Genomic DNA, 14588 nt, shown 5'->3' on the forward strand with positions numbered 1-14588 from the left:
GGGCAGTAGGTATCGATCAGGGTAAAACATGGCACTGGCTGAGGACGGCCTTCCCATACCGAGGTCCCCTCCTGAACCCCGCTTCGCCCTTCTCCCTCTTCAGGTAGTCAGTGCCCTCCTCCCAGTGCATGCCACACACGCACATGTGTGTGTGTCCCCAGCGGAGGGTCCGGTGTGTCCTTCTCTCCTTACACCCCACCTCTTGAAGGCCTGGGCTCAGCAGAAAAAGGGAGCAGAGGAAACAACAAAAGAACAAAAATAGAACCTAGGGCCTGAGAGGATGTCCTCCCCACTGGCTCAGGGACGCCAGGACAGGCCTTGGCCTTGGGTGGCTGGGGTCTTTGGCCCCTGTCCCAGCCCCTGGGAGCAGCCCTATCATTGCAATGGCTCCATTGTGGTGCGGAGCTGACAGGAAGAGCTGCCAGGAGGCCCTTCGCTGCCAGGGGCGCACTCCCTGAGGCAGCTGTGGGTCCCTGTTCTCTATTTCATCGCTGCAGCTGCAGCTGCCGGGTGGGGCTGGTTTGAGCTTGGGGTGGGAGGCCGGGGCCACATTTCCCAACTCCCTCCAGTCCAGCCCTGTTCTCGTCTCTCCTCAGAGTCTAGCCAGGGCCTTCCAGGCCCTCGCTTCTGTCTGCCGCCTCTCCTTGTCCCCTCTTCAGCAGGAGCCCTTGCCTTTACTCTCTGAGGCTCCGGAAGACACAGCCCTAACCAGGCTGGCCTGAGGGTCCTCACAGGGGCCATGCAGGGACCCTGTCCCAACCCTCTGATTCCCAGAAATGTTGTGTTCAAGTGAATTAAAAGGCAGGGAGGGAGCTCAGCGCCCAGTTTACCTACTTCTTGGTTTGTTTTAAAGTGCCAAAGAAGTCATTTGTACACCCAGCACCCAGAGATAAACAGGTGAAGATTTTGAAGCCATATATGTGTTTGTTTTCTTTTTTATATTTATTAATACTAGTTTGTGGCTCATGATTACATTCGTCATCATGGGGAACTGGTACACGCACATGACACATCTTAGTTCCCTTTTCATCCCCTACCCCTCATTCTGCCCAGCTCCTTCCAACTTCTGCCTCCCTTTTCATTCTCAAAAGCTCTATTTCCATTTTTTCTTCAATTCTTGTTTTCTCATCTCCTTTCTCTCCATCTTTCCCCCTCTCCATCTCGTTCCCCCTCTTATTTGAAAAAGGTCTCCCTACTTCTTATTATCTATCATAGATACATATGTACCATATATCCCCACACTTTGGGGGGGTTCTCGTATAAGAGAAACCATACGATATTTAAACTTGTGAGTCTGATTTCACTTCATATTACGTTCTCCAGGTGCATCCACTTACCTACGAATGCCTCAGGTTTATCTTTCCTTGTGGCAGAGGACAAAGTGGGTTTATACACTGTGTGTGCTATTTTTCAACCTGCTTTGAAACTTAATTGGATTTTTGATAATACCAGTATGCGTGGATCATTGCGGTTTTTATAAAATCCCATTGAACAGACACTCTACATTTCATTAAGCGAATGCCTTGCTCTTGAGTGTAAGAGTGAGGTCCTCTTGTCCCAGCTTCTTAGTTTGACTCTAGTGGGCAGCTCTGAGGGCTGATGTAGGAAGACATCTGACAGAAGCACAGAGCAAGAGAGGGGCTGGGTGAGAGAAGAGAGCCAGAGAGCTGGTGAGGAAGGAGGGTGCTTAGGCAGACAGGGAAACTCAGACGCACAGAGAAGGTAATGGAAAGAGATGGAGCTACACGGAAAGATGGAGTCCAGAGCCAGAAACTGTCATGAGCTGGGGAAGAATAAGGGTCGCTCTGGGAGAGAGAAAGGCAAGGGAAGGATAGAGGAGTGGAGGGAGGAAGAGCGAGAGCTTCACAGGAAGTGGGAAAGGGGGAAGAGAGTGGAAGGAAGGAGGCTAGCGAGAGGAAGTAGGAGCCAGGGTGCATGTGAAGGAGCGGGGCAGGCAGGCAGGCGTGTGCCTGGGCGGCGGAAGCCTGCCCGGCCATCTGGATTTACAGCCCCGTCCAAGGAGATGAGTGCTTCCTTCCCTTCCCGACCTGGGCCCCGGCCCAAGATCCTCGGCTGGGTGATGAGTTTTCAAAACAGGCTGGAGCAGACTAACAAGTGGCCTTCTCTGCCCCGCCTGGCAGCCTCTCCTACATATTTCTCTTTGGCCCCAGGAGAGATTTTATCAGGGTATTTCTCTTCTCGGACTGATTGAAAATCGAGCTTGGCCTTTGCAGCCCACTGAGTACCAATTCTGGGCCCAGCGCTGCCTGAGATCCCTGTAGAATTGAGATCAGCTGTGAACTTTGGCGTCCTCCCCCGGGAAGCATCGTGGGGTATAAATGCTGCCATTTGGTGGACACTTCCTGTAGGAGCTCCACTTTTATCCTGGAAATGTTTTTCAGATGAGAAAACTAAGGGTCCGAGGGGTGAAGTTTCTTGACCAATGACGCACAGCTCGTCAATGCTGAGCTGAGTTGCAACTCCTGCACCTGCTACTGGAAGTGTAACTGACCAGGAACTACCCTGGCTTTGAAATCCATCAGCTTCTTAGGCTGCTGCCCCCCGTGATATTCAGGCTGGGGTACTGAAGCAAAGCCATTCCCGGAAACACAAAGATTTCTTGGTTGGTAGGCTTGGCCCAAGACTTTCCTAGTGGCTCTGCCGTCGCTTTCGAGGCCTGTGGCGCCATCCATGGGACACCTTCCCTCCCTCTCTCCATCACTGAGGGCCTCACTCATACCCTATCTCACGCCACACAAGCGTCTCCTCAGGTGAACTGGGCACATCCAATCCCATCTTGGCATCTGCTTCTTGGAGACCCTGTGCGAGCCGCCCCTCCAACTCCCAGCAGGTGCCTGGTGCTCCCAAGCCTGTCCTTTGCCCTCACTCACCACGGGGGAGGACAGCGGGCATCACTTTAGGGATGACTATTGGGAGATGGCAACATTTACCAGATTAATAATACCGTGTGGTCTGCTGCCCTGTGTTTCTGAATGGGAGTGCCTTTTCGGGGTGACCTGTATATACACATGGGGTGAGGGGCTTCCATGCCTATCTGTTCCCAAGGCCATATTGATTTGTAATGATGACGTCCTGTTCAGCTCCAGGCTCTTGGTGGAGACTGCTATGTATCCACCAACATCAAGACCTCCCTTCCCCAGGACACACAGCCAATCTACAGGACTTCCTATGTGGCCTTAAGGTTGTGGGTGCATCCCCTTCCCTTGTGTCTTTGCCCCTTTCCACAAATGGGAAATATATGTGCCAGCAACCCAGTGGTGATCAAGCCAATATCCTTGGAGATGGCAGAGGAACAAGGTGGAAGCACCCCTGTGTGACCTCGTGAACCTCAAACAGCCTGTCACTCGGGAATCATCACCGTGCACTATTATACATGACAGCGTACACTTATATCTCACTTGAGCCACTGAACCATTATTGAATGTCTTTATTATGGCACCCTTCCCTCACCATAAATAAATAGAAATTAACACTGGCAATGGTATCCCAGCCTAAGAAAAACTGTAAAGTAAAGGTACCCTAGAATACTCAGTAGTTTTGGTGCATACAGGGAGGGTTCACATATTGTGGGCTGGAAAGTGGGCAACCCTTGTGGTCCCATGGCAAAGCATTTGGAGAAACCATTTTTATGACAATCTGGAAACCATCATACAATAACCAAGCCCATAGCTCTGAAAGAAGTGGATGGGAAGAGAGAATATCTGTACACCCTGCCTACTCTGTGTCTTTTAGCAAACTATTCTATGAAAGACAGACAGAGAAGGTATGTAGAACATGGGTCTTCCAGGGGTGAAAGCCACCCAGCTTTGGAACCCAGGCAGCAGGAGTTCAGACTGTGGTTGCTTAGAATCTTTCTCAAAGACCACCCAAGAAGGATGGAGGCCCTGGGAAAAGTCCAGTTGAAGCTTTTATCTTCCCACTCAATCATGCTATTTTAGAATCATGCCAAGGTAGCCAAAATGAGATCAAGAGGGCTGGGCCAGAGCAGAAAAGATACTAATCAATGAGGCTTCAGCACTGAGTGAGAAAACATGGGGATGGTTACTGGCACCTGGGACTGTCTGGAAGCACATTGTCCAGAATTCTTTTAAGCATTTAAGGGGATTTCACTGCCAAGGAAATTGGGAATAGGAAGTGGTGATTAGGATTATTTGACCCCTAAACAACTCCCAAGGTGACCAGAACTTTCAACGAACTCTTTGCTGTAGATCTAGCCACAGAGGGTGACGGGAAAAGGAGAATTTCCCAGAATGGGGTTGGCCAGATCAGCCAACTGAGGAATATCCTCCTCTCCCAAGATTTGTCTGTGGCTGTGCACCAGTGACGTCTGGATTTTCCACTCTTGCCTTTACCCAGTGGAAGTGTGTGTGTATGTGCGTGAGTGTTTTCCCTATTCCTGTTCGCTGCTGTAATTGGAGGTTTATTGGGTGCAGTGGTGGTGGTTACAGACGGCTTGTCTTGCAGTTGATGTGTCACTAGACCATGACAAAAACCACATGTGGCTCTGGAGAGGACTTCTTCTCCCTGCCATGTTCCGGCACTTTGGTCAGGAATTGCAGCTTGGTGGGATTTGGGGTTTACTTCCTTGGAAAGAGGGTGAGTGTGGGAAGAAGGACCCCAGGGACATCTGATAGCCAGTGGGGCCAAGCACAATGGACACTGCTAACAGTGCACTGAAGTCCACTGTGTGCATCTTCCCTGGCGCAAGGCCAGGCTGATCCCCAGCCTCCTGAGCATCGGGCATGGTCACAAGCTTCTCCCCACTGGGAAGGGCAAGAGGTGTGTGTTCTGTGCTGGACCTAGGCCTCAAGACCACACGTGTGTCACTCCTGTGCTCTTTTGCTTCCCCCCAAAGCAGAACATGGGCTTATCTGTGGCCTGCCATTGGCCTACCAAGAGGGCAAGGCCTTGGATGCCTTGTGACATTGAACTCCCTGTGGTTGTGGAGTCAGACTCAACCTGGGCCATCCGCTGAGAGAGAAAGAAACTTCTGTCTGCCTTCTAAACCACGACATTCCTACTGGGTCTCTTGATTACAGCACCTGATGGAAGCCTGACTAATACAAAGCCCTTTCCTCCATCTGTGCCTAACTTGTGTCCACCAGTCTGACCCAGAGCAGGTTTTCCCAGGACAGGAAAGTGGCCCATTCTGGGGTGGGGACATCAGATGTGCTCCAGTGCTGGGGGGAAGGAGGAGAAAAAAGTGGCACTGTAAGAGTCCTAGATTGGGACCAGGCTGTGCCAGGCCCCAGCCCTCCTCTGCTCTTCTCTGGTGTGCATCCTGGAGCAAATTATTTCCCTCTTTGTCCCTGGGGGCCTCCAAGCCATAAGTCTTGAAGCTGACTTAAAGTCGTGGACCTCTGGTCCTGGGGGCATCAGTCAGGCAGGCAGGGTGCACAGAGACCAAGCATTCTGCCCCCTCTTGGACAGAGGGGAGATGGAGGCACGAAGCTTTCTCTGAGCTAGCAGCATCTCTACTTTTTTTGTATTGATATAGATATCTAAGGCCGTGTATTTTCTGCCAAGTACTCCTTTAATTATACTTGATTTTCACTGTAGTTTATTTTGATTTTCAATGTTTTACAGGTCCACTACAGTTTTAGTTTGTATTTCCTCTTTAACCTAAGAGTTGTTTAAATGGAGTTGTAAATTTTTCCAGTTGGAGGAATATACTACTTTTCTCATTTAGCTATTTATTTTATTTTATTTATTATTTATTATTTCATTGAGGCCAGGCAGTATTTTGTATAATAGTTATCATTTTTGGGCAGTGGTTGAGATTATTCTTTATGACCTAGTGAGAATTCCATGGTCACATGAATGGATGATGTATTTACTGTTTTCATGTCAGATTTTCCTAACAAATTATATTTTTGATATCCTCTATATCTATGGTCCCAGCTATGTTGGCCAGATTGCATGTGGCTGAGATAAAATACACAATTTAAAGATGGAAAAGTTTAATTTGGCTCATGGTTTCAGGGTTTCAGTCCATGGTCAGCTGACTCTAAGGCAGAAATATCATGGTGGCATAGTGTGTCAGAAAAAAAGCTTCTCAATTTACAGCCTCTGGGGGAAACACAGATCAGGAGGAGACAGGGTGTAAAGGGCTAGGAATCAGATATAGAAATCAAAGTCATGTCTCCAGGACCCACCCAGACACACCCAGAAATGTGTTCCACTAGTCTCTTAGGTGTCTCTGGAGCCCGTCAAGTTGACAGCCAAGATTAACTGTCACAGATCAGTGGCTGTTCACCATAGCTGTTTTCCTGTTCTTTCTGGAGATAGAATTATACTACATTTACCAGCTCTTCTTATAGATGGGTGGCCCACAAAACTAAGTTCTATCCAATGGAGTATGAGTAGAAATATGGTCTCTTATTTTAGATGTAGGCCTTATGGCTATAAATATGCCTCTTCCACGCTTTATACCTTCTTTATGCCACTTGAGACTGAGATATGATAGTGGTTCATAGTCCTGGAGATGGTGGACTGAACATTAAGCAGATACCTGCCATCCTGGACCACTGACCTCTTTCTACTACCTAAGAATGAAATTTGTTCTTTAAAAGGTCTTTGCTTTGTTGCCTCTTAACCTCTTGCTCTCTCACCATTAAAAATCCTTACCATTGCAAATATAAAAATTCATACAGGTGGTGTGTCTGAAACCCAGCAGTCAAGCAGTAGGAACACAGATGTAGGCTGGAAGTCTGGATGCTCTTGGCTAAATTACAAGGGAAATCCTTCCTGAAGTACCCTGAAAGGCAGATCTGGGCCTTCTAGGCTGTGACTCGAAGGAGTTGGGAAGAGCAAGGAGGTTAGTGAGTACTGGCTACTCCTTGTTACTTTTAGCAAGTTTTGCAAAGAAGAGAGACAACTTCTGCAAGTATTTGCCAGACTTGAAGCGGAGATGAAAGGGAACAGCAAGCGTCTAGAAAGGCAGAGGTTTCTTGAGGTTGAAAAGGCCAACTGATTCTGTAACGCAAAGAGCAGGAGTTATCGCTAAGAGTCTTTCTCAAACACAATCCAGCGAGCAAAAATATACAAGGGATCCAGCCTCAAGGCAAGGATTGATCTAGGAGTGTTGCTTCTCACTTAAGCCTATTATTCTAGTGGTGTCAAAATAGCTGTTATTAACGTGAGACATAAAGGTGTGGCTAGAGCCAGGCAGCAAAGAAATGAAGGAGGCCGGAGGACTGTTCCAGAAAATAGCATACCGTGTGATTCCTGGCTTGAATGCCTGGACGCAGATAGGCTTGAACCCTCACCCATCTTCCAAGAAACTGTGAAAGCCCATGATTGTTTAGGCCCTCAGGCAGCCTTCAAGGAAGATATATTTTCTGATGCCCACTGCCTATAAGAATAATAAATAGGCAGCGGAGGATCTTCCAGAGGGCAAAACCAGGGCAGCCAGAACATTTTCCACTCTCAAGATGGCGTCGCGCAATTCATGCCCAGGGAAGGAAGGCTGCGTATCGCTCCTGCTCTCTCTTCTGGACTCGGGTACTTATTGTGACTTTCCCTGTTCCCCATTGTCTATTGGGCAGGTGGGCAGCACAAATGAATGGTCCTTTAGCATATAGGTCATCGGTCCACAAGGAGCTACGTCTGAATCCATGGAGAGGTCATGGGTGCGGTAACTGGAGGGACTCTGACTTGGTCCCCACGGAGAAGGGTTGAGTGTGTCCTTCTCATGGGGGGGTGACACATGCGGGTGGGCAGTGGTCAGAGGGATGGGCTGTGGCACGCATCGGTAGTGATCCCCTAAAATCAGGTCCATTCTTAGTTCTGATGCTAGAAAGCTCCCAACCTGCCCTACCCTTGGCTTTGGGTTTATCCAGTGAGAAGTCTTCTCCCAGAGAATATGAGTGCAGGTCGTATTTGTCACTCTGGATCCAGGGTCAAGATCACAGACATGCCAGCTACACGATGTCACTACCTTCTTCCAGGAACAACCTGGACATGGTGGTAACTGGGCTTCTATCAAGGAGATGACGATGCCACCTCAGGTCCTCATGGGTCCACAACTTGGAAAGAACCTGGGTCCCTGATTTACTGAGTGGAACAAAGTTGTCATCATTCAGGGCTCTTACAGGAAAGAAAATAAAGTCATTTCACTGTGCTAGTTCTCTCATGTATAGCAGAGCTGCATTACCTTAAATGCACATCATTTTTGCTTTTCTGTTCCTGTGATCCACTATGAGAAGGTGAATTCAAGTCTCCTGCTACTTGTAGCCTCCTGATCTCCTTGCATTGCTGTAATTCATGCCCTCTGAATGGAATAACTAGGCAGTTGTTGAGTAGATATTCATAATAGCTATAGCTGCATTTAATTCAAGTGGCACTGTAGTATATGACATAATTACTTGTGAGTTTTACTTAATGATTTTAAACCTGTATTACATTTTGTTTGCTGATCAAATCATGACATCATAATTATTCATATTAGTTGTATCTCTTGCATACAGTGTAGAGCTGGGTTTTATTTCCAGGTTTAATCTAAACATATATTTTTAAAAAGCAAGTTCAGGGCCGGAGATTTAGCTCAGTGGTTCCGCTGCCTGCCTTGCAAGTGCAAGGACCCAAGTTCGATCCCCATTACCCAAAAAAAAAAAAAAAAAAAAAAAAAACAAGTTCATTGTAAACCTATAACAAGTAAAGAGAAGTAAAGAATGCACCCCCAAAAGAAGTAAAAAAGATAAAAGTCAAAGTCAAGGGCTAGATTGCTTCACTGGTGAATTTTACCGAACACTTAAAGAATTAACTTCTCAAAAAGTATCCAAGATATAGAATAACAGGGATACTTCCTACCATATTTTATGAAGTTAGCATTACCCTGATACCAAAACCAGAGATACTGCAAGAAAACTACAGACCAATATCCCTTTCGAGTCTAGGTGCTACAAAAATTGCCATCAAAATACTAGCAAACCGAGTCCAATGACATACTAAAGGGATTACACTATGACTGATTGCATTTGTACCGGGAATGCAAAAAAAGTATAAACTCAAAGATGTAATATCCTAAGAATAGTTCAATATAAAACAGAACAATCAATGTGTTACATTGCATTAATAGGACAAAGAAAAAAAACCCCACATGATCATCTCAATTGATGCAGAAAAATCATTTGACACAAGTCAGCAGCTTTTTGAGACAAAAAACATTCAGAAAACTAGGAATTGAAGGAAACTTCCTCAACGTGATAATGGACATTTCTGAAAAACCTGCAGTTATATCAAACTCACTGATGAGTGACTGAAAACTTTCCCCCTAAGATTAGAAAGAGGACAAAGATGTTTGTTTTTGTCACCTCTATTCATCATTATACTGGAAGTTTTAGCCAGAACTGTTAAGCAAGAAAAGAAACAGAGGGCATCCAAATTGGAAAGGAAGAAGTAAATCTACTTCTGTTCATAGATGACATGACCTTATATATAGAAAACCCTAGAGAAGCAACAACACAACTACTAGAGCTAATAAATAAATTAAGAAAATTTTCAAGGTACACTTTTTTTTTTTTTTTGAGACAGGGTCTCACTATGTAGCTCAGGGTGGCCTCAAGCTCACAGCAATACTCCTGCCTCAGCCTCCTGAGTGCTGGGATTATAAGCATACTTTCAACCTACAAAAATCAGTTTTATTGTTTTTTTCTATCAGTGAACAATCTGAAAAGAAAATTAAGAAAATAATTACACTTATGATATCATCAAAAAGAATAAAATACTTAGGAATAAATTTAACTAAGGAGGCATAACTATAAAACACTACTGAAAGAATAGGGAAGACCTAAGTAAATAGATATCCTATGTTCCTGAATTGGAAAACTTAATATTGTTAAAATGGAATATTTGACAAACTGATCTGCAGATTCAATGCAATCCTGTAGAAATTCCAGGCCTTTTTTTCAGAAACAGAAAAGCTGATTTCTATGACTTTTATGGAATTCCAAGGGACCTTGAATGACAAAACCATCTTGAAAAACAAGAACAAAGTTGGAAGATGCTTCTTAATTTCAGAATTTACTACAAAGCAACAAAAATCAAACAGTGTCATACTACGTTAAATGTGTAGATCATGAAATGGAATTGAGCATTCAGAAATAAATAAAACTATGATAAATTGCTGCTTTTTTTTTTTTATACCGGGGATCGAACTCAGGACCTTGCACTTGCGAGGCAGGTGCTGGAACCACTGAGCTAAATCCCTGGCCCGATAAATTGCTTTTTGACTAGCATGCCAAGACCATTCAATGGGTAAGGAAATTTCTTCAACAAATGATGCTGGAACAATTGGCTATCCCAGGAAAAATATTAAAGTTGGGCCCTTTTCTCAGGCCATGTACCAAAATTAACTCAAAATGGATCAAAAATCTAAATAGGAGTTAACACCATAAAATCCTTAGAAGAAAGCTTCGCTAGGGTAAACCTCCAATACATTGGATTTGGGAATAATAATCAGGCATAACACTAAATCACAGCAACTAAAGAAAAAAACTAGGTAAGTTGGTCTTCATCAACATTAAAAGAATTCATGCCTCAAAAAAACTCCACCAAGAAAATGAATAGACAACCCACAGAATGGGAAGAAATATGTGCAAATCACATATTTAACAAGAGATTGTATCCAGAATTTATAAGAAATTCTTACAACTCAACAAAAGACAACCTGTTACTGTTGGGGTCGAAAATGTCACTCCAAAGCCTCATTATGTTTGAAGGCTTGGTTCCAGCTAACAGGATTTGAAGAACTAAATCAGTGGTGGGGAACCTATGGTATGTGTGCTACAGTGGGCTGTTTGTATCACTGAAAGCTCTAAAAGGTTCACCATCACTGAACTAAATGGATCATGATGGTTCCAATTTTACCATGTGGATTAATTTACTAATGAGTTCATAGGTTAATGGGCTTATTGGGTGATGGAGCCTAAATAGATAAAGCAGGTCACGAGAGATGTAACTCTGAAAGTCATATCTTTTCAGGCTCTTTCCCTCTCTGTTTCCCTGCTGCCATGAAGTGAGCAGCTCTGCTTTGCCAGCCCTTCTGTCATGATGTTTCTGCCTCTCTAAAGGCCCACAGCCATGGAACCAGACAAGCATGGACTGAAGCCCCTGAAACCGTGAGCCAAAAGAAACCTTTCCTCTCTAAATTATATATGTCAGGTATTTTGTCCCAGCAATGAAAAGTGACTAACATGACTCAATTGAAAAATGGGCAAAGGATTTAAATGGACATTTATGCAAAGAAATGTGCTTCCTTCACCAGCACATATACTAAAATTGGAACAAAGAAGATGTGCCAGTGGTTAAATTTCCTGTGAGTATTGTGCTCTGTTTGGCACTGAATATTCCGGGAAATAGACTAGTTTTATCCCTTTATGAGTGACTTGATTTTGGTGGGGGGTGGGGATCTTGGCTGCTCAAAGGATTTTTTAAATCTTTATGTATGATAATTTTATTAGGAGAGTCTTGAAATTGACTGTTTTAGGTCAACTTTCCCTGGTACACATAGTACCTTTTAGGTAGATTTGCATCTTTGATTTAAAGAAAATTTCCTTCAATCTGTTTTTAAGTATTTTTAAAGTCTTTATATTTTACTGTTTGTTTATCTTCTTTATAGATGCCAATTATGTATATGTTGGCTCTCTTTTGTCCTTTTTTCTATATTTATCATTTTTTCCCTAACTGAAAAAACTCACTTTGTGCTGTCTCATTTGATTTGCATTTCTATTTCTGTCCTTCATTTTCATTATTGTGCTGTGCCTAGGTTGCCCTTCCAAATGCACTTTCATCTCTGGCGCCATTTTGTTTCTTGACCATGTTTTCCAGTCCTCACTCAGTCATCTGCCCTCAGTGTCTTGCCATGGTTTCCTTCACTTGTTGTATTTTTGCCTTGTGGTCCTCTTCCACAGAGGCAATTGTTTTTATTAAAAATTATTACTTCATGAAACACTATTTGGTCAGCTTCTTCATCTGTTCCACAGTAACAATTCTTTTTTTCAATGTTCTCTGTCTGGTGGACTCGACTGACCTTTCCCACCCTTTTCTTTTAGCATCTTTATGTTTATTTTGTGCTAATTCACTTTAAAAATCCCATGCCTTGGCATGAGTTGGATTTTCAGCTCCAGCAATCTGTAGAAGGCTCTTTCAGGGAGTGGAAGTTTGTTGGAATCACCTGATGTCTGCCACTGGGCTGCTGTGCTGTTTTCTTTGCTCATGTCTGGTCTCATCTCACCTCATCCTACCCATAATGAGCTTCCCCAGGCCTCCTCTGTGGGCCTCAGGTCTGTACATATGTTATATCCAAGGCACCCAACTGCGTGATTTTAGAGCAGAGATTCTCATCCCCTCAGGCAATACTTAGCACTGTCTGGAGACGTTCTTGGTTGCCACCATTCGGGGTGGAGGTTGATGCTACTGGCATCTAGTGGGTAGAATCCAGCCATCCTGCTAAACTTCCTGCCATGTATAGTACAACCCCACAGCAAGGATTATGATGTCCCACAGGTCAATTGTGCCAAATCTAAGAAACTGCTTTTCCAGTGAGCCCTCTGCTACAGGTAAGATCATTTTGCTGGGGTTTTTTGAAAATGGCCACTCTTGGGCTGGCTTCTGAATCAGCAAATCCTCCCTAACCTTTGCTCCCTCACCCAAGTAATTTCTGCAGGTACAGTAATTTCACCTTTGTGGCTTTTATGTACAATCTTTGCTTTTGCCAATCTTCATGTGTTTCTGAGCCTGTGGTTTCTATAATGGAGTCTGCATTATTTTCCTGTTTCCCTTTTCTATTACTGAGCTTCCAGGAAAAGAAGAGGGAATTTGCTGTCCCTCCTTCTGCTCCCCCTGCTTCCACCTTCTTACCCAAATCTCTGGAGGGACGCTTTCAAACTTTAGCTTCAAATATTTCCGTTTAACCAGGGATTAAGCATTCAGGCCTTAGAGCCACTGAGAGCCCATTTGGAATTAGGAATTCTCAAGGAAAATGCTTTCACTCGCAGCTCAGTACTAAGGTCTCCTGCTAGGTTTCCAGTGTGTATCGTGAGGGGTGGTGAGTTTGGCACTGAGTATCCAGGGAAGCCCTGACCTGCAGATCCAGCTCTGTGCAGGATAGGCCTAGGGAGAGGACACCTGATCATCCCCCGCTTTGGGTGGCTCTGGAGTCAACTCCAGGGTCTCCATCACTGTCAGTCAATGAGAAGTAGAGCTAAGGTGCACATGATACAGCGACCCCCGGAAGGTGAAAGGCCGCCTCCTGTCCTGCCCACCTCTCTGGGTTCCTGTTTTCACTTAGTTTTTGGCTTCTGAGTGTTTCACATTTTCTTGCCAAATCACTGATTTTTAAAAAAATTCCTACTTCAACCAGCAATGTTTGTTGTTTTCAGAGAGTCAGTGAGCATTGGTTCCACTACACTGTCCTTACCTCCCTACGCCTTTGTTTCATCTTCTCTAGAATGGAACTAGCCAGCTGTTGGCGCAGGCCTGTAATCCCAGCACTCTGGGAGGCCGAGGTAGGAGGGTCGCCAGCTTAGGCCCAGGCTGGGCAATTTAGCGAGACTGTCTCAAAATAAAAAAATTAGAAAGGGTTGTGGATTGTAGCTCAATGTGAAGGCTTCAATCCCTAGTGCCGGCGGCGGGGGGGGGGGGCGCGGTATAATAATAGAAGTTATCTCAGAAAAATCTCTGAAGAGGACTGGGGTCATATATGCAAATCACCAAAACAGTGCTCGGCAGATCCAGATCGTGGATTAGCAGAAACTAACCACACGGTCAACCGCTAGCTGCTCCCCACCCTCCTTCCCGCCTCTTCTCTCCTCCCTTTCCGGCTGGTAGGAGAGTCTGAGGCAGTGAGAAAGTGGGCGGAGGAGCCGCAGGGACCCCTTCCTGCTCTCGCCCGCTTCCCACTGCCCTGGCGCGGGCCCAGCTGCCACCCTCCGCCTCACAGACCTTTCACTGTTTCCCTTTGCTGTTTCCTCCCTCCCTGGAAGGGGCCCAGAACAAATGTTTCCCACTGCCAGCGCCGCCCCCAGCAGCTGGAAGCCGCTCTGCCCATGGAGAGGCGCCCCCCCGCCAGGGGAGTCTCTGTCTCCCCAGGTCCCTCAGCGCTCCCCACCACAGGCATGAGGGGAGGGTCGGGGTTTGATACTTTCGGTAGCTTTTTCAGATTTAGAGGAAAAAAAGATGCAAAAATACTATAAAGAACTTTCATATGTTCTTAAATCAGTCCCCAAATGTGCACATTTTACTTTATTTGCTTTGTCACCTTTATCAATCTATCCATCCATATGTACATATGCACACAAATGTTATTATTATTATATTGCTGTTGTTTTGTGGGCCATTTGAGAGATAGTAGCAAATATAAAGCTTTCCTACCCTTCAGTATCCCTTAGGGTAAGAGGTGTGAATATTTAAATTTTTAAAAATTATTACAGTAAGAGACACGTTGCCATTAATTTCCTCTCAGAATACGCCCTCTCACTTTGAACAGACTTATCCCATGATTCATGCCATTTTCTGAAAAAGTCCTGAAAGTCCCTTTTTTGAGTGCCTTTAGTCACACTATCTTG

This window comes from Heterocephalus glaber, unplaced genomic scaffold (genome assembly GCF_053883595.1).
Source record: "Heterocephalus glaber isolate CG9 unplaced genomic scaffold, H.glaber_assembly_v1.0 deba00000594, whole genome shotgun sequence".
NCBI lineage: Eukaryota > Metazoa > Chordata > Mammalia > Rodentia > Bathyergidae > Heterocephalus > Heterocephalus glaber.